Source organism: Caretta caretta, chromosome 10 (genome assembly GCF_965140235.1).
Source record: "Caretta caretta isolate rCarCar2 chromosome 10, rCarCar1.hap1, whole genome shotgun sequence".
Classification (NCBI taxonomy): Eukaryota; Metazoa; Chordata; order Testudines; family Cheloniidae; genus Caretta; species Caretta caretta.
In genome coordinates, this window is record NC_134215.1 from 54,137,049 (window position 1) to 54,162,748 (window position 25,700).

Sequence of the window (25,700 nt, forward strand, 5' to 3'; positions counted from 1 at the left end):
CCCAGAGCCCTCACCCTCTCCCACACCCTAACCCCCTGACCCAGCCCAGTGAAAGTGAGAGGGTTGGGGAGAGCGAGCTACCGAGGAAGGGGGAAGGTAGTGAGCAGGGGATGGGGGATGATAGTGAGCAGGGGATGGGCCTCAGGGAAGGGACAGGATGAGGGTGTTCAGTTTTGTGCGAATAGAAAGTTGGCAACCCTAGGTCATAATGCCACTCAGATTTGGCCCAGCTGCCCCTTCGTCGTGATGGGCAGATGGGGGGCACCAGACCTGATCAGCACAGCAATCTGGCAAGCCAATGTTGCAACACCCAGAGCAGGGAGCTGGGCCCAGCCCCATGGGACACAGGAGCTGCTGCTGCCCAAGGTGAGGGCAGAGCAGGGTCTCTACCCTGGGGAACACAGGAGCCACTGCTGCCTGAAGTGAGTGTGGGGCAGGTTTACTCTCTACTATGGCGCCCAATCCCTGGGGCATATGATCTGCCACTGACCAGGGTGAGTGAGGCCAGTGTCCTCCCACCCACCATCTCCATCCAAGCCAGGATTAGGGTTGTGGTGCCAGGGCACTGGATGCTGCTGTGCGTGGTTGGTGCCCCTTATTTTGTCAGGGTATTTTTAATTTATGGAACAGTCAGTAAACCCATGACTTTTACTGAAAGTCTCTGCCTTTAAAACTCAACTGGATCTTTATTAAGAGAACTATTTACAAAGGTGCTTCAACTGCAGCTAGCATCCAAGCCATGTACATACAGACTGACTTCCTGCTACTTCTTCCAAACTCTTCCCTCCTGCAACCTGTGCTCCTCATTCCAAGTTCCATGCAAGATGATACACTGTTTGATTTGGCAGCCACAAGCTAGAAAAGAGGAAAGAAGGATTTGTTCTCAAACGTTATTTCTATCATTGGCTTGATGCTGCCCTAGATAATTAGCATGCTGTATTTCTTTGATTCATTTAAGGTATTTCTGACTAAAAATGAGAAACAAACAAAACCCGCTTTGTGCCTTGTTTTGGGTACCTCACAACACTTAACATGCCTTCTGCCACTTTCCTTGTTTAGGGTTTTTTTTCTTTATTTTTATTTTTAATAGAAGATTGCTGAATAATAGGGGTCCATCTCTTTTGTCTCTGAATGACAGGACTGTAGACTTGGGAGCTCGATGAAGGGAGATGAGAGAGTGTTCATGTTGTCCGGGAGATCAAAATTTGGGTTGCCATTAAAAATAAAGGGGGAGAAGACTACGTCAAGAGTATACCGGGGATTCAGGCAGAACTATTTAATGCAACGAGTAATAAACATTGGAAATAAGGTGCCCCGTAAAGCCAGAGACACAATTAGTTTAAATGAGATTGACACAGCTCACTATTTTATGGCGGAAAAAGATGTACAAGAGAAGGTGTAAAGAACAGTGACAAGGCAGGGAAAGGTTGTTGAGGCCAGATGATCTTTTCCTATCCTACAGGTTCTTATCAAGTCTTTTAATGTTCTTACCTAGAAGGAGGGAGGGTGTTATATGAGTGAAAAGGAGTGTGATTAGCAAGACATAGGTTTTTGAACCAGTTTGTATTTAATTGCACACGAGAGTTTTACCTTCATCTTTATCCCCCATGGTCAGATTCTATACAGAGACTCAGTTCTTGTTTCCGTTGTTTGTGCAGGGCCTTTTTGTCTCATAATTCAGTATTCCTGATGGTCATGCATGTAAAACAACATTATTAAGATTGCAAAGTCAAGCTCAGAAGTTAGGAAATGCTAAAATTAAGGTTGCCCATGCAACCTTATTGCATCACTTTGTGTGTCTGCATTATGATAGTCTTTAATTACATGACCACATACAAGGCTATCATTTCATCTGTTTTGTTATTAACCATGTTTATTATGGTAGTGCCCAAGGATCAACCAAGAAGGGTGCTCCATTGTGCTAGTCACTATATAAAAACAGTTGCAGACACTCCCTGTCCGAAAGAGCTTACAATCTAAATAGACAAGACAGACGTGGAGTGAGGGAAAGGAGTAGAACATACAAGCACAGTGAAATGCACTCTAGATCTTGTCTGGGTGTTCTGAACTTTGACCTCAAAATGTGTATGTATTTTCACAAAAAAAATACTATTGGAGACTGCTATATCAGAACAATCCACTCTCTGATTACACTTGGGATATTTTTCGCAGGTGTTTCTCAGTCATTTTTTTGTGTGTGTTCTGCTTTGATCTTATTGTTCTTTTAAAAAAACCCTTAATTTATTTTAATGTGAGTAATAAGTATAAATACTTTAATAAAGCTATTTGGGGCAGGAACTTGCCTTATTTGTTTTGTAAATCTTTGTGCATATTTCCAATGGTATCTAAATAATTATTAATAGTAATAACATACATTGCTTCTTTCCTAACAAATTGTTGTGGGTTAGGATCCTGGAGCAGTATCAGCAAATAATATGAACTTAAGTAGGTGATGAAGTTGTAAAAACCTGCTACAAAGCACTTCATAAAGGGGATTCTAACATAGACTATATCATGTCTCTGTGAGATATCACAAACCTCTTATTAGGGTCTGGAAGCTCATGCTATCTTCCTTCAGTTATGTCCCTGTCAAAGCAATTCTTCCTCTCCTCCTTTGTCCACTCACATCTCCAATCTCCAGCAAATCTTTTCTTCTTGACTGTTCAAACCTTCCTCCCTAGCTACCACTACGTCCTCTTCTTACCCCAGCTTTTTACACTGAGTTTACTGGCAAGAGCTGTCCACCCCTTTCTCTTCTCTCCACACCCCTCTTCCTGCTGTCCATGTTTAGTCCAGACTTGGAGATCTCCTTGCTTTTCATACCCTGGGACCTTCCATCTTGATCTTCTTGATGCCCTCTTGTTTTGTTGCACCCTCCCTCATTCACTTCTCTGTCCACTGGCTTTTTTCCCTCTTTCTTTAAGCATTCATTTAGTTCCTGTCCAAAGAAAGCTCTTCTGTGACCCCAGCTCCTTCCTGAGCTGTTGGTCAATGTCTCTTCCCCTTTGCCTCCAAATTCCTTGAATTGTGCCATTTACTTTTGGTTCCATTATTTCCTCTCCTCAAACTCCCTCACCGATTCACTCCACTCAGATTTATGTCCTCTTCTCACCACTGAAACCACTATTAGCCTTTGCCTAGTTAAAAATTAAAGAACTCATTCTCCTTTATCTCTCTGCTGCTGCTCCTTGTTAGATGGCCGCTTGCCTTGGTATTTATCTATTTAAGGTACTCACAGGACTCCTGCTAGCATAGTATCTGAGCGCCTTACAATTTTTGAAGTATTTATCCTGACAGCACCTCTGTGAGATACAAATGGAGAATTGAGGCAGAGAGAGATTGGTAACTTGCCTCAGGTCCCACAGGATGTCTGGCAATGCAGGGAATTGAACCTTGGTCCCCACACCTGCACCCTAACAACTAGGCAACCCTTCCTCTCATAAACTTGGGGACACATATGGATGAAATAGAAACTTTTGTGATTGCAAAATTATTTAGGTGATTTTTAAATGCACAAATGGTAGTCAAACGCCATTTGTGCCTGTGAAAATCTCCCCCTAAAGAATCTGTTTTCTGCCAAACAAAATAAAATATGTGCTCTGGATTCTTTTGATGATTTTAAGCAGGACTGGAACCAGGTGACCTTATATCTGTTTCTGAACTATCCAGGACTTTGACTCTTTTTATTAATTTGTTTCTTTACATTTATTTGGTTGTTTTTATGCAAATATAGTTCAGCCTTGCAGGTTATTTGCTTTGACAATGACTGTTAATACTCTATGGCACTTAGATTGGAAATCTCTGAGCCTGTGTCTCAGACTCACAACCAGTTCTGTCTAGCTAAATAACTGTGCAAGTGTGGTATGCTGAGCAAATTCTTTGCTAGTTACAATTAATAGTCCATTCAAGTAGTGATTTTTAGCTATACTTGAGGCATTTTAGGTAAAATTAAAAACAAGTGAAGCAGAATTGTAGGTCCTGATTTTGCAAGGAAAAAATATTTTTGTTCATATAACTACAGAGTTGAATGTATATAAGCTGAGTCTTTAATTAGAGCTGTTCAGAAACTGATTTTCCATTTCCATGGAAAACTTAGACATTTCCAAATTTGTTTTGGTCCAAATTGGAGCAAAAAGCCAAAATTTCCCATAGAATGGAAAGTCCGAAAGCTTTCGATTCTGAACCATCAAAATGTTTTATTTTGATAATGTTGCAACATTATATTATTGCATACAATGTTAAATATTTTAAAATTAATATAATAATATCTAAACAAAATGATAGTCAAAATTAAATACTCTTAATTTATTGAAATGAAATGTTTCAACATCAAAAGGAAATGAGACTAAACTCACTCCACCTTTCTTCTGTTGAAAATGTTGAAAAAATTGACAGGCTCCTGTGAAACGCATCAATTTCAATGAAACTGCATTTTGTGACAGAAAACTCTTTTTTTTGTGAAAAAAATTTCAATTGTCTCTATCCTTAATATAGATCTGATTCACACTGTTCAAATCAGCTGCATGCCACAATTTGAGCAGTGCATTTGTTGTTAAATTTGAACAAGGAGCGGGGGCAGGAAAAACAACTAATAAAGGAAGTTCAGAGGGTCTACTTAGATTCACTACCCTACCAGAGACAAACAGCCATAATGTTAGTGCTTCTGAAAAGAAGCAGACTGGAGAAGGGTGGGAAGGGAGAGGAATGGAAGCATTGCTACACCAAGAGGCCATTGATTAAACTTGCATTCTTCCACAGCTTTTTAATGTTTTGGATGCTAAATTTGTCTGCCTCTTTTAGGTAAATATATGGCCCCCATCATTACTGTATCTGGGTGACTCTCAATATTTTAATGCGTGTATCCTCTCAAGCCAGTAGGGAAGTGCTGTTATCCCCGTTCTAAGTAAGAGGCACAGAGAAGCTGAGTGACTTATCCAGGGTCTTCCAGGAAGTCTGGTGTGGAGCAGGGAATTAAACTGGAGTCTTCCAACTCCTAGGCTAGTGCTGTAACCATTGGACAATCCTTTATCTCTAGCTGTCCTTGCTATTATAGAGTCTTTGGGTGAGATCCTCCACTCTGCTCTGGTCACTTTTTTTTTTTTAAAGCATGTACTCTTGGGAGGTGCACAAAATCCCAGGAGTTTTTGGGGAAACCTCATTCTCTGCCTTCACTCTGTCCTCTAAGGGAGAAGAGTCCCACAAGGAGAAGAGTGGAAACTCCACAAGACCAAACCTGCAGAATTTCCTAGACTGTTCCTATCCACAGAAATCCATTGGAGTATAAGCAATCTGGCCTATACACATTGCACGTGGGAAGGACCTATTTGGTCTGTCTTGGTATACTTTTCAGTGCTTTGTTTACTCCGTTCCAAAATGATTCAGATTCTAGAGGGTTTAGAGCAGTGGTTTTCAAACTTTTTTTCTGGTGACCCAGTTGAAGAAAATTGTTGATGCCTGCAACCCAGTGGAGCTGGGGATGAGGATTTTGGGGTGTGGGAGGGGCTCAGGGCTGGGGAAGAGTTGGGGTGCAGGCTCTGGGGTGGGGCCCGGGATGAGCAGTTTGGGATGCAGGAGTGGGCTTCGGGTTGGGGGGGGGGGCTCAGGGCTGGGGCAGGGGGTTGGGGCGTGGGAGGGGGCCAGAGCTCTGGCCTGGGGGGCAGGAGCGGGGCTGGGGATGAGGGGTTTGGGGTGCAGAAGTGGGCTCCAGGTTTGGGGGGAGCTCAGGGCTGTGGCAGGGGATTGGGGTGGGGGTTGGGGTACAGCGGCTCCTGGTCAGCGGTGCAGCAGGGGTGCTAAGGCAGGCTTCCTGCGTGTCCGGGCACCATGGGCCACGCTGTGCCCTGGAAGCGGCCAGCAGCAGATCCGACTCCTAGGCGGAGATGGGCAAGTGGCTCCACTTGACTCACGGCTCTCGCCTGCAGGCACCACCTCCCCCCCAAGCTCCTGGCCAATGGGAGTGCGGAGCCGGTGCTTGGGGTAGGGGCAGCGGGCGGAGCCCCGTGGCCCTCCAGCCTAGGAGCTGGATCTGCTGCTGCCTGCTTCCAGGATGCAGCAGGGTTTCAGAACAGGTAAGGGATCTGCCTGCCTTAGCCGGGCAGCACCACCAATGGGACTTTTAACAGCCTGGTTGGCGGTGCTGACCAGAGCCGCTGTGACTCAGTGCCCTGCATTCCGCAGCCCAGTATTGGATTGTGACCCACAGTTTGAAAACCACTGGTTTAGAGCATTTAGTATTCCATATTTCAGTTTCCTGTTCATGAATGATCTGATTTTCAAAGATGTCGAGATCCTGCCTCTCCCAATAACTTTTGGGTGAACTGGAATTGTTCAGGATCCTTGAAAATCAGACCTAAGCACACAATAAGGCATCATGTCGGATAGTTAGAAATGTACTTTTCACTGGAGTATGGAAGCCACTAGATAATCCACTTTTTGTATTCTGACTCCTGCTTTATACATCCAAACCTTTCACACCAGGGAATTGCTACTGAGTTTGTTACTTAAAAATAATGCAGGAGTTTGACAAAGCAGGGAACAAAAGCATCTGAGAATCACTTTGTTTTTGAGCATGATCTCAAGCCTTCTCCCTACTCCTCCTCCACACCCTGATAAAGTGGCTGAGATGTGCTATTGCTGATCTGCAGATATAATGCTTGTCACACAAAATGTGTCCAAATTTGCACATTGATTGCACCAGTTACTTCCAAAATCATGCTCCTATGTGAAAATCAAACAGAAAATCTCAAGCCATTCAAACACCTCAGCAATAACTCTGTTGCTGTAGGCACCTGAGTAGTTATGTATATGTTGGCATTTCAATTTTAAACCTAATTTTTGTGGTGTTTAAAACAGTCACTTTAATTGACATGAAGCTAAAGTTGCTGTAGCAAGGATATGGAATGAAAAGTTGGCAATTAGACCAGTCAACTCACTGTCACTTGTTTTCTGCCATCTCTGTGTTGCAGTTGGTTACACTGGAAGAATTTTGCCTACCTGCATTTCTGTCCTCCTCTGTTAATAAATATCTTTGTATGTAGAACAATGTAATTTTTGTCAGCTGCATGTGTCCGAGGTACACCTTGGAATAAATGTAGACCATGTTAGATGTACTAATGTTTCTAATACTGAATTGCAATAAATCTCTATTATAGAATGTATATTGGTGGCTGCATGCTCACTCAAACCACTTCATTTTGCACCTCCCTATCTCTCTTTTTAAACTCATTCATGCTGCTCTCCTAACATCTGAACTGTCACGTTCTTTGCAAGAAGCCTGATAGCTGAGTAGTGGACAATCATGTGATTCTGTCCATTTGTGTTCTACTCTTTCTGTTTCTCCAAAGTACCCAAAGTCTGTATCTTGATCTCTTTCTCTCTCTTGCGCATGCATTTTAGAATCTTGAAACTTATTACTGGCTTGATGCAGTTCCTGCTAGGGGAGGTGAAGATGGAATGGGAGGCCTAAATGTTTAGAATTGAATGCACGGACTTAACTGTGTGCAGTCATGTAATTTCACATGAAATTGGGTGCAAACAATTCTGAAAATTTAGGTATATACCAATTCATATGGTAATCCTTTAATGCTTTCAGCTTAATATATTTAGCCAGCCTAAAATTAAAAAAAAATGTTTTTAAGTGAAAACGCGCAACTGCTTGTGCTGTTGTGTAATTCTAGCCTTTCTGAACCTACAGCTAGAGCAGATGTATGTATTAGGGTGAAGGAAGCCACCAAGAGGGCCATGAACTGAACTCTGAAAGCAATGTGAGAATATTGACTATGAGGTTATTGCTTGCATCAGTATAGAATATTCCAACACAGTAGTTCTCCTTCATACCTATATGATATAATCTAGTTCTCCTGTTCACTGCTACATTTTTGTAACACAGATATCCTCATGTGTTAGTGTCATGTGGTTTAGATGCCAGAACATTCCACTTATTTTGCCCATAAGGATAACCCTAGCGTGATGTATTAAAATATAGATGGTATAGAAAGAAAGTGATCTGTTTGTAACCAGAGACAGATAAGATGTCTTCTGGCATTAAATCAGTTTACCTCATTAGTTATGCCAGCAGAGAATTTGACCCACATTTTCTGTGCTAAAGAATGTGTTACATCTTATTTATTAAGTTTAGAGTTTTCAGTTCTGAATGTTAAATTTCACTGACTAATGTGAGTTATATTGTAAAAATTCTCAAATTAATATTTATAGTCCTTTGTCCAGTGGATAATCCCAAAATCTCATGAAAGTGCCCTTTTCTAGCCCGCTACAAAGTTTTGCATTAAACATAGCTGGCTCAAAGACCAGGCTCTGAATCTGAGAGTGAACTCAAGTTTCCAGGTCCCCTGCTGGTGAAGGATGAGTTTGTTATGGAAATGATGCAATTACAATGCTTATTGGGGAGGGAGATGATAGCCACTTTGTTCTGAGAGTGCTCCATGTTAGCTGATTAAGCCACAAATGAAATGCAACCCTGACAGGCACATACTGCATGACACATTGAAAGAACCTCAGAAGTGAGTAACTGTGGTGTAGTTTTGTTCTGTTACCCTCTATGTTATGAGAAAGGGTTACAGGTGTGTAATTTTCTGTTTTCATTATCAGACACCAATCTGCTTTAATAGTTTGATCATCTCGACAGTCTTTCAAGTATCTTGGTTGCTTGGCTGCCCTTGTCCTTAGATAACGGGTCACTGATGGGAGTAGTCACTGAAACGTATAGTGAATATGGGCAATATTTTCAGCATGAGTTATTAAACTCCTGAGCGTGATTGCATTTATTATAAAATCTTTATGCAGCTTCATAAATGTACATGATGAGTTACAAACTTAGGCCCCAATCCTGAAATACTTGTGCCTAACTGTCCTCGGGTGGGTAGTCCCATTGCAGTCTAGGAGACTATTCGTGTGAGTAAAGTTACACATGTGTTTTCCATAGATAGTACAAGTTCCCTACACCAAGATGTTCCAGTCTAAATACAGAACTTCTGGGTGATCTTACTAGAGATAAGTTCCTGGCTAGCTCAACCATGTGAGTTTGGCATGAAAATAAACTAAGCTAGAGGTGTAAACATTCTCAGCATCTCACATTGGCCATACAGTGATCCCAGTATTAATGCCCTTACCAAGGAAAAATTCTATTGAAGTCAGTGAGATTTGAATGTGTAAATAGTTTAAGGGTTCATTCCTGCAAGGTGGTGGATCCCTGTCAATGCCTATGGGAAATGAGGACAGTCTCCATCTTGCAGAATCAAACCTAGAGAAAGGAATTCAGAATTGGGCTCATAAGGAACATCTTGCGAAAGATCTTAGTAGGATGGCCTAGAAGTTTTGTCTTTACCTTGCAGTCAGTAGCTTGGGAATGGCAGAGGGCTGGATTCTACATATCTGCATAGCTTTTAAAACTCTGGCATTTATTACAACTTTCACTGTTGCAGGCTTTCAGATAGAAAGGCCAGTTCTAACCTATATAACATTCGATTTGATGCTCTTAAAGATTACTATTTTCCCCAAATTAAAGGTTTCCAGGTCTTTTTGCTAACGTGAATGAAGTGGCCTGTACTGCTAACTCTGATATTGCCTAGTGTTGCAGCAGAAGTAGGAATCTAAGCACACACTTTTTTGTAAATGATTTGGTCCAGTCTACACTGATCATCAAAAAGCAGTTTATGTAGGCCAATATTTAAAATGAGTTTAGCCTGTGTTCTTAAACATGGTTTAAACTTTAGGGCTTAGTGTAGTCAGGGTCAAAATGTAACTCCTATCTCACATCCAGCAATAAATGGAAAAGATACTGTCAAACATAGCCGTGCGAAATATAGCAATTATTCTAGTTGTGCTTCAGAAAGGGAACCTGAATTAAGTCTGCTTTTCTTACTGGTATACTGTGAACATTAGGCATATGCATGTGCACGCTTAAGTGAGTTTGCCGATTTGGTCCTTGTCCCTCCCCCAGTCCCTCCTTACAAAAGACCTCACATCTTTGCAGATTACTACCAATTGAAAAATAGAGTACGTTGCTCACTAGAGTTTTATGTCAACACAGACACAGATTACTTTAGTGTGTTTGAAAATTATGTGGTTTCATTGAAATTCTTATTCTAAGTGTGCTGGGGAAGAGTGTATATATTAATGGGAGACTCTGCTAAAATCATACAAAGAGAATTTACAGGAAAACAGCTCCATAAATCTTATGCAGATGCAAAACTAACAGACATATGAAGGATTTGTATTTAGAAAAGAACCTCCCAGAGGGATGCGCTCAGCAGAAAATGAAAAGGTCTTCTTAACATTCAGTTGAACTATTGGAGCCATATTTTGCTGATGCAAGCAGTAATATAGGTATGGCCACTGTCACAGTCCCAGATCTCAGCTCTGCAAATTAGCAAGGTTTTAACTTGGCTCCAAATAACATGCTAGCTCCTTTTCATTATGAAAAAGATGGGGGTAGGGTAGTGGGACCCAGCATCTATTGGCAAAGCACATTATAATTGTTTAAGCAGGCCCCACAAGTCATGCATTTCAATTATTTGTTCAAAGCTGCCTGCAATTAAGAGTTGCAAATAAAGCTTTTGAATGCAAGTCAGACAATTAAAATGTTTCATGTGTGTATTAGAGAGAGAAGTTCTGAATTAGCACTTTGAATACACAAGACCTTTTTTCTAATCTTCATTCCCTTTCGCTCTTTTGAAATAGAGATCTCATATATATACACACACACACACATATATATAATATAATTTTTTTCTCTCTCTCTCTCTGATTAAAACTTGACTGATCCCAGGGAAGATTAGGATGATTCCATCTACCACTTGTACATTTGAATGTCTTTTGCTCCTTGAGAGATCATCCTTGTTGCCTCATAATGGCCCAGGTGCAAAAAGCTTTGCCCATGTCTGGCTTGTTCTCAAAGGGGGGTCGTAAATCACTTTAAGCATCTCTCCTCCTTCTTACCCCCTCCACCCCCATCATCTTCTTCCTTCCCCTTTGAAGAGGCAAGACTATTTTAGCTTGTGATTTGTGGCACTCACGCACTTAGTGTGCATCCCCTGTCTCAGTAAGCTAACAGACAAGATGTGGGAAGCACTGATGCATTGGCTTGTTAACGGGGATTCTGTGGATGTTGGTATTATAACTGTTGGTGGTGATCAGATCACAGCTGCTCTCAGGGGAAAGACCTAACTTCTTTCTCTTTAACCATGAAAAACAGACTTAACTTCCCCACTTCTTTTAGGAGAACAGTGCTACTCGGGTCCTTTTTTTCTCACTAATACCCTTTGAATGCCGGCTCTTGGAATTTAGAACTTACACTTTGTGGGTTTGTATAGCTTTATATATTATGTTTTTTGCTATGTGCTATAGCTGGACACAAACCCATAGCCTGGGAATTTTTAATAGTCTGGTTTCCCTCTTACATCCTTGACAGTTTTTAGAGTAAAATTGGTTATTTTTAAAGGGGATTTAAAAAAAAATTCCAGGCAGTTACTGCTGTTAAGTTTATTAATACATTTTGCTCTGTGCAGACCAGGATGAAATAATTATATCACTAAGTTTAAATATAATTTAAATGGTTTTTTTAACTGTGAAACCAGCCAAAGGAAATGTAATGTAAAGGGTGACAGCTCTTCCATACCTTAACTCGTGGCTTTGTGAAAAGAAAAGGCACAATGGCTTAAAGTTGAGCCTGAAGTCTCGTTACCATTGAATTGTCCTGGGATTTGCTCACTTAAAAACAATTTATGGGCTTTTTTTAAAAAAAGAGAATCCTTTTTCCTGAAGGAGGGTAAAATGTGCATTATTTTATGAGGACAGGAAATGTTTCAAGGGTGGTTAATCTTATGACTTGGGTAAATTTGGGTTCATAGGTTTTTTTTTTTTTAAACATGTAGTGCCATATGACAGACTGTAATAGCTTTTGTGGAGCCATTCTCCTCTTGTGGGTGAATTTCCACATTGATTTTCAAAAGGCTTGTTAGTGAGATACTTTTCTGTAATAAGTACAAGTTTAGGATCCCTGTTCCTGCACAGAAGCCCATTGACTTCAGCCAGCTTTGCCTGGGCATGGGGTTCTACCCATTTGTATGAGTTTGCAGGTTTGGGCCTATAGAACCTGAACACTTATACTTGTATGTAACTTGACGCACTTTAACTAGAATAAATCTGCATATACTGTTAATGGTAAAACCAACCAAACAAAAAATCTCCTCCCTGCTTCGGGACTTAAATCAATGTCTGAGTAAGGCTACACTGACACTGTGGGCTAGGGGTGTGATTTTCAGCTCGCATAGGCATACGTTTGCTAGCTCTTATCTGATGTAGCACATTAAAAATAGCAGTGCATCTGGGGGTTCTGGTGAGTTTGTACTCAGGGTGGCCACTGCTCCTCATCCTACTATGGTTACACTATTTTAGGGTGCTAGCTCTGATGAAAGGTAGCATGAGTAAAATCGACATGAGCTGGGAATCACACCCCTAGCTCCACGTGTAGACAGCCTATTAAGGGTTAGGATGAGACCTTCATGGCAGGGCCAGATTTTCCCACTTCTGCCTGTTGCCTGGTTTCTTGCACTTTCTTCTGAAGTGTCTGGACTGGCCACTGTCAGAGACAAGATACTGGATAAAATGGACCAAAGGATCTGATTCAGTCTGGCAATTCCTGTGTTCCTATTGTCTGTGCATTACTCATACAAAAAATTACTCCTGGCAGCCCTTGTGGCAAATAGTTGCTCCCTGTGGTCTTAGTCTTCCATCCTTGACACAAGCTAAAATCTAGCTGACATGAAAAGGAAGTTTTGCCTCATTGAGAAGGGCAGGATTGGACAGGACCCTTTGTAAAACTGCGTTTTAGTAAAGGCTAAAACCTCCGAGTTACTCCCTCCACCAAACAAACCAAACCAAACAAAAAATTGTACCTCAAGAGAGATCGACCACGTTTGGATTAATCAGAGCTATTTATAACACTGCAGTTTGGGTTTCACAAGTGCAAAAAACCAAAACTGAAACTGGTAAAATGTCTTTTTATTTCTATAAATAGAAAATCATGTTTTAAAACTGCCAGTAAACTTTGATCCCAGCCTGAGACTTCAGGCATGAACAGTGCAGGAATGAAAATAAAAAGAAGCCTTTGATATAAAACTACAAGGGGTAGGGGGAAATATATATGCATTTAACTGAATTTAACTAGACAACCTTCCTTTTTATTATGACATTTATAGTATTTAGCTAGACTACAGTTCGTGGTTCCTCTAGCACTATGGTTGGAATGTACGGCTTATACCCATCCACCTATCCTTAGAACACCCTTGAAAGTGGATAGCCTACAGCAGGAGTTTAATTTTACTAAGCTTTCACTTCAAAATGAATTATATTTATATCACAAACCTGGGCCTCTGGAAAATGACAAACAATAAATTACCAGATCCTGTGATTTTTATGTTGTTTTGCAATTTTCAGGACTACTCGCTTACTCACTCGTTCATTTTATGAGTGTTAACACTGCTGTTTCCTTCTCCCGAAAGACTTCAGAGACTGAAAGGCTGTGCAGAGGGGCATCTTGGAGACAGCATCAGGGTCCCAGTTCAGCAAAGTAAATAAATAAAACAGCATGTGTAGTAGGTTTGTACAGAACAGAGTCTGGGCAGGGCTTTTTGTGCTGAATAGGGCTGTAATGATTCAAAATGGATGGAGGTGTGATGGCTGGACGAGTTTTCCTCCTCCCTCTCTTCTCCCCCCTCTCCCCCCAACTAACTTTGCACCTTGGGGATGGCTTATAGGTGAGGTTCTATGGCCTGTTTCATGCAGGAGGGCAGATGATCAGAATTGTCCCCTCTGGCCTTATAACCTACAAATCTGTGAATGTGTCAAATGTACAAATATTAAAAAAAGGAAACTTATGAGGGAAAAGAGGGGAGAGCTACAGGGGCCAAAATCTCCACTCACATGATAAATGCATCTGTGCATTATTACTGGCCTTGACCTACGCAGACTGGATCTGGTTCCAGGATTGAACTCTCCCAGAGTTTGTGCGGGTGTGGGTTTGGCCTTCCATTTTGGCCCATCGCTAATGTATGGGCCTAATCCAAGTGCACTGAAGTCAATGGGCAGACTCTTGTGGATGCCAGTGTGCTTTGGATAAGGCAGTAGTTGCATATTTAAAAGTGCATAATATTTATATACAGAACTTACAGGACCTGGCCCTCCCATTGAACTCTGATGAAGAGATCAGAAACCCCAGCTTCTTCTATTCCCTAGCTGCTGCCTTTCCTCTCCTCACCCTAATGGAAGAAATACAGGAGACACCATATATTGCAACTCAATTTCCTTTATCCTTTGCTGGTTATTTCTCAGAATGGGAGCATAGGACTATTCTATGCCATTTCTACCCATCCACAAAATTCTCTGTATATTTGTTTATTTCTTTCTGCTTCATTTCACCCCAGTTTTATAGGCTGCTTTTTTTTTCTCTGCCTCCTTTGTCCTTATATCCCTCCTTAAACAGAATACATACCCAGTAACGTTTAAGTTCACATTTTCAACCAATGATATTAGAGCAAGTTTGAAACTAGGACATTTGAGTTCATCCATTACTTGTTGAAATATGCAATTCAAAATGTGAGAACAGTTAGACTGCTTTGTCTACAGCACTCCCCACTAGGATATGTGGTCAGGCTAATATTACTAGTGTTAGGTGTGGGTGGTAGGGGATGATTGATGGAAAGCTAACTCACAATTTTCAAAAGCAGTCTATTCACGTCTCCCCATTGACCATGAAAATGTACCTTTTCTGGCTGGTTGCCATATAATCCCCATAAGTAGGTGGAGCTGTCTGAGACTGGGCCTCTCTGCCGCCTACCTACCAAGAAGCTTTCCACTGATCCACGTTTCCTTGTGCTGGAGCAATGAACGTCAAGCAGTATTGTAAATCTATAATCCTTGATGGGCTGTTGGTGTTGCAAAGCTTATTTGTGAGCTGTGATATGACTAGTAACTGATTCCTTTTTCTGTATCAGATACACTGGATAATTATACAGTTGTGGGTATGTGTTTGTTCTGGTGTTGGGGTGTGTGACTTGTAATGTAGCACTCTTCCGTTGCTGCTGCTGTTAGAATTGTTGTTATTATTATGCTAGACGTTGTACAGACATATAACTAAAAGATAATCCATGCCCCAAAGCACTTACAACCCACATCTAAGAAGAGAGAAAACAAGTAGTTATAAGGGATGGAAGAGGACAAAAGAGACAGCAATAGTTATTATGAAGGGCTGGAAACTTACAGAAGTGTAAAATTAGGTTGAAACAGAAAGGAGTTCATCTTTCATGCAGGAAGTGGAGGACCATTTAAAGCTACAGGACAGTTGTGAAACCACTGACAGAGGCTTGCCAGTATTGTCTTGGCGGCAGCTCTATTTCTCCTTACAGAAGTGGGGAATTATTTAAGTCACGTCTGGTGTAGATGATAAGTTCTGGGAGGGTGAAGCCTGAGATCATCTTGGGATCACAGAAGGGAACGTACAGAGTTTATGCTATCTCAGTCCTGGGCTTTAGACCATGATTGTCCCTGAAAGGACAGGAATCAGCTAGCCATTTCTCAACATAAGTTGTGTTATGAGTTCCGTGAAACTAGAAACCAGCTATCGTTTGAAAATGAAAATTATAAATGTTTCAAAAGTCTAGTACTGTTTTATCGTATATATCATCATTGTCTAGGAAGCATATAGCATTAGTGCAGTATTACTATCATGGTGGAAGGATGGCTTGCAGTAGAAGAGGTGGTTAAGTGTCTTGCCTATCCCTGTATGCCAGGAAAGCTAGCATAGTCCCACATTAGCAGACTGTTTTTACATGGATGTGAGTATATAAAGCTGCTTCACCATGATATATATGTATTCATTGCGATCAGACCTGTTTAAATACAAGTCTAGCCTAAGTTCATGTCGTCATTGCGCTTATTACACCAATTCATTGAGAGAGGGTAAATCCAGTCAATAAGTTGTATTCTTTTTCCTAGTCGGGTAATATTTCCTCCAAACAACTCAAGTCAAAGAAATCTTCACAAGAGGGGTCCTGCCCCTGCTATGGCTAAATATTACTTTCAAAATACAGCTATTTTACCTGCATTTCAAGTAGCAATTCCCAGGCTTTTCTGTTGGAAGGGTAAAGGCACAATAATGGTGAGAACTCTCTGAAGTTCCAGGATATACAATTAAAGGACTTTTCTTGTTTAGCAAGCCATTATTCTCCCAACACTGTTGTATGAGTCCAAAACTTGGACAACCTGTAGACACCACTTGAAAGTCCTTGAGAGGCACCATCAACACTGTCTCCGTAAGATTCTGAAGATCAAATGGGAAGACAGGTGCACCAATATTAGGGCTTGGCTACACTTACATTTTATAGCGCTCTAACTTGCTGGCTCAGGGGTGTGAAAAATCACCCCCCTGAGCGCAGCAAGACAGAACTAGTTTAAAGCGCTAGTGTAAACAGGCTCCAAGCGCTCGGAGCTAATCCTCTCGTGGAGGTGGATTACCAGGAGCGCTGGGAGAGCGCGACCACGCTTGCAGTTCAAAGCGCTGCCGTGGGAATGCTCCCGCAACAGCGCTTTGAAGTTTCCAGTGTAGCCATGCCCTAAGTGTTCTGGAAGAGGCAAAGATCACCAGTATCGAGGTAATGGTCATTCGTCAGCAATTCCGCTGGACTGGTCACATTGTCCGGATGCCAGACCATCGCTTCCCAAAACAGGTCCTGTTATCTCAGCTGAAAGAAGGGTACCGTAACATGGGTGGACAATGGAAGCATTATAAGGACTTGCTGAAGGACAACCTAAAAAAGTGTAATATTGACTTTGACACTTGGGACACACTTGCCCAGGATCGCTTAAAATGGAGTGAAGTCCTACGTGATGGTCCCTGGCATTTTGAATTTGCTTGTCGACAAGCCAAGGAGGACAAGAGGCACAGGACGAAGAAGAGACTGGCTCCCAGTCATGGTCAATAGCCTCCTGCTGAGCCTGAAAACATCTGCTCTCATTGTAATAGAACTTGTGGTTCAAGGATTGGCCTTATTAGTCACCTGAGGACCCATAACTCCCATGGAAGATGATCATACTCAGTAACGAGTGATCACCCATCATCATCATATAAGCAAAGCACATCAGTAAGAAAAATAAGATATGTGATGGAGTATGGGTATCTATCTATATATGATCAAGATATGAGATACAGATTTGAAAGTCTGTAAATAAGATAGATGTAAGTCATTGCAATGTACACATTATCCAAAGAAAACAAAATGAAGATGATGAAAGTTGTAGCAACATTGTTAGTCATAATGGCTTCTTTTCTAAGCTACCAAAAAAAAAAAAATCTATGGTGCGTACTCTTCTAAAACTGGTTTCAGAGGAACAGCCGTGTTAGTCTGTGGCAAGGGGCAGTAACAGAGACAGACTATGGTGGATAGTTACAATTCACATTGTAACTTATGAACGTTGGGTTCAGTACTGCTCCCGCTGAAATCAATGAGAATTTTGCTGTTGCTAGGATAGGGCCTAACTTTTTCTGTCTGATAATTTAATACTTTGTTGTCTGAACTGAATGTAATATTTTGTAAAAGAGCTGATAAGAGAAGATACTGAAACACGTTCTAGGTCTGGTGTGAAACTGATCCAACTATTTTACAGGCACTAGGGAAAAAATGGATTTTAAGAAGTCCAAACAACTTTCTGCCGGTCAAAAGAGAATTGAGCTATGACCTTTATGGAGAAGATCATGGGAATTAAGTTTTTCATCTGTCTTAAAGTGAGATAGCATGTGATCTTCAGTGTATGAAGCTAACTGTGAAATGTATTTATTAGAGTTGGTGAAAAAACTAATAATTCAATAAAAGGTACAAATTAATCAAATATCCTCCCCTTTCCCCAAGTTCCCCTTTTCATCCAACTAGTCAAAATATTAATTTCAAATTTAGAAAAAAATATTTTTTAATTTAATGAAATTCTTCACCTGTTTTGACCAGCTCAAATCTTTGTGTCATCCTAAAAATAATTTAAAATAGTACACAAAAGACAACAAAACTTAAAAAATGGGAGGGCATAGGTGATGTGAAGGGAATTAATTGAATAAAACCAGAGAAATATGATATTGGGACTAATCATCTACTGGCTTATATTTGTTTGTATTATGATCAAGTAAGACTTTCCAATCTGTAACTTCTGTGATTCCATAGTCTTATTATAAATTACATTGTTAGTAGGTCATGATGAGTGTAAATATAGCAGCATAAATGATCTCTTGGGCCTAAATAGTCTTAATGACTACCCAAGGAACAACCAATTGGTCTGTGATTTTTGTTGCTGATTTGTTGCATGTCATCATGGTCTTTTTGTTGTTTGGATCTAAAGAACAATTATTCCTGAACTGAATGTAGCAGAGCTGTCTCTTGCAACTTGGAGATCACTGGCCAAATCACCTTGAACAGTCTATTTCAGCACTCTAACAAGTGTTACAGCCTCTTGCCTGCTGCAGGTTTGTTCCAAATCGCAGCAGCAATTTCTTCTTCAATTGTATGTCATTTAGCCATGGGCAGAAGGCAAATGCCTTTTAGCTTGAGTACCTCCCTTTGTGATGCAGAGCTGTTTGTTGTTGGTGGATTACTGGTGCTCTTTATTCACATCTGGCTATGCCTTGTGTTTTTCCTAGGTGCTTGGGTCAGTAACAGTACACCTGCATTATTAATTATTATTATTATTATTTTATTAAACTATAAAGAGGAAAAACTGCAACTGAGTTGTCGGAAAGAGTATGGCCAGATCTACGCTACAGACCTATATTGGTATAATTACTTTGCTCAGGGTGTAAAAAATTCACACCTCTGTGTGACGTAGTTATGTAGACCTAACCCCTCATGTAGACCATGTTATATCAGCAGGAGAGCTTCTCCAGTTGACAAGGCCGCTGCCTCTCGGGAAGGTTAACTACACTGACGGAAGAAGCTCTCATGTTGGTGTAGGAGTGTCTTCACGTAACTGCTACGGTGTCACATCTGCATTGTGCGGCTGTGCCGATGCAGCTTGTTAAGCCTTAACTTCACACACAGCTGTGTTCTATGTGAGATGAGCAGTGACTGAAATGCCAGACCCCCACTTAGTTGCCGCACTTGTGCGTTGTTCCAGGGTACTTCTCACCCAATAGTGATATCAAACATTGGAGCCATCATTTTCACATGTGGCATCGTATCTCAGGTAATGATATATCACTGCTTCAAGCAGCCGTTTACCACTAACTAGTTATGTGATGTCACTCTGTGAAGTACAGTATCCCTTGTGCCATTCAGTCTTAGTAGCCCTTACTAGGGTCTCAGGTGAATGAACAAAACGTTTTGCTTAGTGGTATGAAAGGTGGTGACAGATCTACAGAATTAGCATAGTAGGCATCCTTCAGTCTCGAGGGACCAGGGGTATCTGCCCCTGAGAGATAAAGAATTTACTCAGTTGGTTTTATGGCATCTGCGACTGTGGCTGAAGAGACCCACTCAAGAGAGACAATCTCTGCCGCATCTGGCACATTTAAAAGGTGATGTTTTGACCCTTTGGCCTCTGCCCTCTGTGAGCTCTTTTCTCCTCTGCTAAACTGGACAGCTTCCTCTTGTAACTCCGGAGACCTTAGTTAAGCTCTTGTTTCCAAAGGCTGTGGTCTTGAGTGTGATCTTCCCAGTTGTCCACATCTATGTCCATTCTTTGAGGTCTTGCTTGCACACATCCTTCAAATGCAATTTTGGGCATCCTTTGGGTTTTTCTCCAGATGCCAATTTGCTGTAGAGGATGTCCTTTGTGTCTATCATTCATTCGGCACACATGCCCAAGCCAGTGGAGGCATCTCTGGTTGGGTGTTTGCATGCTGGGTATACTGGCCTGCTTGAGCACCTCAGTGTTGACTCTGTCCCTCCAGGCTATTCCAAAGATTCGACGAAGGCAATGCATATGAAAGCTGTTGAGCCTCTTTTCCTGATGAGTATAAGGTCCATGTCTCACTCCCGTATAAAAAAGTGTTCTGATAATACATGAACGATACACACAGATCGTTGTGTGTTTTATCAGTTTGTTGTTCTGCCATACCCTCTCACTCAGCCTAGACATTGTTGTGGCAGCTTTTCCAATGCGGATGTTGACTTCTGTTTCAAGTGAAAGTTGACTGCGATAGTGGACCCCAGTTATGTGAACTCATTTACTTCAAGTTCATAGTTGATCGTGATGGAGGGTGCTTCCTCAACTCCTTGGCACATGGTTAATCTTTTTTTAGGCTTATGGTAAGCCCGAAGTCTTGGCAGGCTTTGGAAAAACTGTCCATTAGGCTTTGAAGATGAGCTTCTGTGTGGGTTGTCGCTGCGTCATCGGCAAAGAAGATGTACTGGATAAGGGCCTCCCAAGTCTTGGTTTTAGATCTGAGTCTTGCAAGATTGCATAGCTTTCCATCAGATCTTGTGTGCAAGTAGATTCCCTCAGTTGAGGAAACAAAAGTTTGTTTCAGTAGCAGGGAGAAGAAGATCCCAAACAGAGTTCCCAAACTCAGCCTTGCTTAACTCCGCTACAAATCTGGAAAGCCTCAGAGACTGAGCCGTTGTATTGGACTATGCCATACATGTTTTCATGAAAGGATCGAATCACGCTTAAGAGCTTGTGGGGACATCCAGTTTTTTCTAGAAGCGCGAATAGTCCACATCTACTGACAAAGTCAAAAGCCTTTGTGATATCGACGAAGGCTATGCAAAGGGGCTTTTTTTGTTCTCTGCATTTCTCTTGTAGTTGTCTCAGCGAGAAGATCATGTCGATAGTAGACCTTTCAGCTCTGAAGCCGCACTGTGATTCAGCATAAATTCTGTCTGCAAGGGTCTCAAGTCTGTTCAGGACAACTCGGGCAAAACCTTTTCCCATAATACTAGGAAGGGAAATACCACGATAGTTGTTAGTCATTCCTGTCACCCTTGTTTTTATAGACAGTGATGATGTTGACATCTCCCATTTCTTTCCAGCACAGGCAGAGCAACTCATGAAGATGTTTTTCATGAAGAATTCGCATAGACACCCAGGGTAAAGTTCCGGCCCTATTGAAGTCAATGGCAAAACTCCCATTGACTTCAGTAAGGCCAGGATTCTACCCTTAGACTTCATCTGTGAACAAAGACAGTGCAGGCTCCCCCACCCACCCAGGCCATGAAGGATGTTTGAGGTCTCCAAGTGACATCAGAATTACTTTGCTGCAAATTAGAACTGGGCAAAGAAGTTCCCAGAAATAGCAGGTTCCCAGAAAAATGCATTTTTTTGGGTCACTGAAACTACTCATGAATTTGGGTCAAATTTAGCAAATAGTTTCAGATGGAAAGAGAGAAAAATTGGAAATGTTGAAACATTTTGACATTTCCAAAACAAAACAAGTATTTTCTTTAAAAATTTAATTGTTTCAAAATTTTTTTGCAAATATATTTTTAAAACAGGAAAACCACCTACCAAAAAAAAAAAAGAACTAATTTTGGTTAATCAAACAAAACATTTAGTTCAACTTGAAACAATATTGTTTGTTTTCACTGAAATGAAAAATCAATCAGTTTTGGTGCAAATTGAAATAATTTTTTTTAGTTTGGGCCCTGGAACAAAAGATCAATTATTTATTCATTCATTTCTACTAAAAACTACTTTAGACCCTTACCCCCAAAAGGGAAGGTTGCAGTGAGGACAATAATTGAGTGTCAAGAGGTGGTTTCTTGAGCAGGGATATAACAAATGCTCATGTGATTGAACCTGGCACCCAGCCTGTCAGTGAGGGACTCATCAATAATCTCAGCAGACAGACTCAGTATCTTTTGCTGGATTTTATTGCCCACTGGTGCTAAGAGTCCAATATGCTGCCAGCAGCCTAAATTTCCCTTCACACAAAGAGAACTTCAGGGAGCAAGACTCCTCAAAACTCAACCTAGAAGAGGATTGTATTTCTCCCCTAGAAGGTGGTTTTGCCATTATGGAGGCAGTTAGCCTGGTATGAATCCCATTGATTTTGTCTGCAAAGTAGATTGTCAGTTCCTCACAGGGGAAAACATTCAATACTGCTCCTGAGCTAAAGCAGCCTAAATATTCCAGATCACCTGCTAGTTGGGGTTACGCAGATGTTTTGGTTCAAGAGAAGACACCTTTCTTCAATTCCACCACAGCCTCAACATAGGATGTCCACAATAACATTTGGAGGCTAATGAACCAACATTGTGCTCTGCCCTCCAGTGCACGTACCTGTGTCCAGGAGCACCTGTCTTTTTCCTAATCTCTTTCCAAGACCTCGACCAGTTTTGAAACTCACCCACATTTCTCTGCTTCAAGTCTTTATTGCTGGTGGAAAGGTGGGACACGATCACTTTATAAACTCAGCTGTACTCTCATCCTTCCATACTAGTGCCATGTATGTCCTAAATGCAAATATTCACAAAAATTCTAGGTCATGCCCATTGCAGCCATGATCACACTCAGCACTTTAAATCTGAAAGCACTGTGCAAACATTAACTAATTAATCCAAAGGAGATGGAAGGCTTGGTAGGGAGCTCTTAACTGTCAACAAGAGAGCATGTCTGAGGAACTGCCCCTTATCAGCAGCTTCTGATCTAACCCATGCTGTCTGGGTGGCTAATCAGGCAGATTGGTGATATCCAAAACCGTTAATCACCCTCGGACAGCTTCCTGCTTTCTTCCCCTCCCCGCTATTGCTCCAGTAACTTGGCATCATTTGAAAAATGCCAGTCACGCCAGGCTGCGAATTCCCAAGGTGGCCAGAATGAATATTTCAAATAAAATCTCAAGGATTTTATTTGATTGGCAGCAGAAATAAATCTGGCCTTCTTTTTACACCTGGGGGGAGGAGTTAGGCAGAATTTGGTGATGGTCAAGCTTACTTTTTGTTCATTCAAATGCTGCAGTGATGGGTGACAAATACAAAAATCTAGATACATTTTACAGTGGTGAACTGCTTTTAAAATTGAAACAGTTGCTGCTCCGCTGGATTTCTTTTCTGGGACACAGATACCAACTGTTTTTTACATATCCGTGTTTCCAGAGAAAAGGTGCTTGCTGTTTAATGGGCACTGGTATGTTGTTGATATAGCTTTCAAAGCTTGGTGAATGCTGTGATTTTTTTGCAGCGGAGTGAGTAAAGCCTTTATCACATCACAAAAGGGGATGTAGCACATTCAGTGGTGAACTTTTGCAATTAACAGGGCCAAATGCTGAACTGCAGCTGCAGCTGAGGTGCCTTTGTCCTGTTAGCAGACTTAGAGGAGAAAATCATTAAAGTCTCACTTATCTGTTGATGTAGCTCTCAGCAGCCTGATGCCTTCTGCCACCTTTCCTGATAATGGTTGCTTTGAAGTTGAGTACAAGTGTGAATTTATTGTTTTGTAAAGACTGGATTCCAGAACAGGTCATAAATTACCTTGTTCGACAAAGGCTTCTGGTAAACGGTAATGCATTGAAATCCTTCAGTGTGTGATTATCCTAACACATTTCTAGCATGGCAAATAATTGGCCAAAATTATACATTGGCAGGTTCCTTGATGGCAGCATGAAATAGGTTAGGGTTTGAAATTCCTCGTGCATGCTCTCTTCTGGGAGCATAAAGTGAAATGGAGCTGTAGTAAATTCTCGGCACTGGTGTAGAAATGCACATAGTAACAGTTCCAACTGATCATTCATATTTTGAAGCCACAAGAAATGGGAGCATTTAGTTGTTTTTTTTATAATATCTAAATCCTTTTTAGTTCCTTCTTTTAAAAGGTAAGCTTTAGTGTTTGTGAAAATGCCAGAGGCCAAACCGTCATACACAGCAGTAAGTGGCTTGGAGGCGAAATAGAACAGGAGAGTAAGGGCATGTCTTGGCTCTCTAAATTGGACATATCCTGAGGATCATTTGGCACAGTGAAGAAATGGGACAGAGCTGCTCCACAGTTGGAGTGAGGATTCTCAGAGAGGCGGCAGGATTTCACAGAAATAAGGTTCCTGTTATAAAATCAAATCCACTCCCTTAATACATTGGTGTGTGGGGGAAAGGGTTGAAAAAGTGAGTCTTGCATTTGGACAGGAAAGTGGTGAGATTTGTTCCACCAACACTGTTTTTTGAGGGAAATTTTGGTTTTCAACTAAAGACAGATTTCCATGAAAAGTATCTGCTTTCCTTGGAAAAGGTTGACTTTCATTTTTTAAAAAAAAACAACCCAAACTCCAGAAACATTCAGAAATGCTGCAACTCATGGGACTTGTTGTTCAGTTGCCTCATGCCCGTCTTCTCTATGAACCAGGTTTCTCAGCCAGACTACATCTCACATGCTACACTGTTAGCGACCAGGAACTGTCATAGTGCACCATTGTTCTTCAGCAAGAGGGGAAACCGGGGTGCATCACAGGATATGTAGTCTGGTCAGGAAGCCCAGCCCACACCAGAGAATGAGAGCGTGAGTCACCCAAATTACAGTTCCCATAAAGCACTGCAGTGGCACTTGCAAATCGAAGCTTTCAGTTGGAAGATTTTGGATGAAACAGTTTTGGGCTTTGATTTTTTTTTTTTTTTTTTTTTTTGCTAAAAAATAGAATTTTTTCCATGGGGGAGGTGCATTTTCTGACCAGCTGTAAATTGTCATTCTTAGGCCTGGTGTAAACTGGGGATTTGCCCCAAATTATAGCCTATTGTTGCTACACCAGTGAAAACAGCATCTTTGTCTATGCTAAGGGTTAGGTGGGAGCAACTCTACCAGTGGCTGTTGTTGAGGCAATTCCTCCCTTTGAGACAAAACTAGATTTATAAAGGTATTTAGGCACCTAAAAATGCACATAGACACCTACTTAATGGGATTTTTAAAAGCACCTAGACACCTAACTCCCTTTGAAATCAGTTTGCTGTATGTCTGTATAATGCCTAGTATAATGAGCCTCCATTCTTGTGGAGGCCTCTGGGCACCACTGCAATGTAAATAATATTTTGAATCTTTTCTAATAAAATCTTAAGAGAAATTAAGAGAAAAAGTTGGAATGAAAAATGTCGAACCGGAGAAATAGCTGGATAATCATCAGCCCAGGGATACCAGGCAATCTGTGAAAACACTGTATATATCTGCATCAATAAATTGAGACTGAATTATTTTTACTCTTTGGCTAGTGTGCGGCTGTCCAGTATAAAAAGCCTTTTAAAGCCTTTCTGATGCATTGCCTTGAATTGCTGCTATGTGCCAACATGCTGTGATGTCCCAGAACGAGATACATCTTGATGTATGTGTCACACACACTGAGAAATTGAAAAATAAAAGATTAGATCAAATTCTCTTTGCCAGTTTGATTTGTGCCTCATTCATACTTTTGACAGATAATTAGCAGGTCAGGTGCAGTACATTTGAGGAGCAAAGGATCTTATAACCTGTGGATAGTTATAGTGGAGTTTGCTATAGATGGCAGAATACATTGTTAAAAGAAATTGGAAAAGTTAGATTGCTAGGACTTTGACACTTCTGAAAAGAGATCATAGAAAAGATTTGAAATTTGCTTTAAGGCAGGACCTAACAAATGGTTATGCAATTGTATAGTACAGCATGTGGGATGAAGTGGTAATTTTGTTTTATCTGCAGAAAGACAAACTATTTTAGAGCATCATGGGACTCTGTATCATTAGAGGGGGTTAGAC

At 41.1% G+C, this 25,700-nt stretch overlaps 1 long non-coding RNA gene across 1 annotated transcript in view; it reads right to left on the bottom strand.

Moving 5' to 3' along the window:
- Window positions 1-1,598: 1,598 nt before the first annotated feature.
- Window positions 1,599-25,700, bottom strand: part of LOC142073489 (uncharacterized) — a 35,673-nt gene continuing 11,571 nt past the window's right edge. Inside the window, exon 3 of the long non-coding RNA XR_012670375.1 lies at window positions 1,599-1,686. This is a non-coding gene — a long non-coding RNA (uncharacterized LOC142073489). The remainder of the gene's footprint in view (window positions 1,687-25,700) is intronic.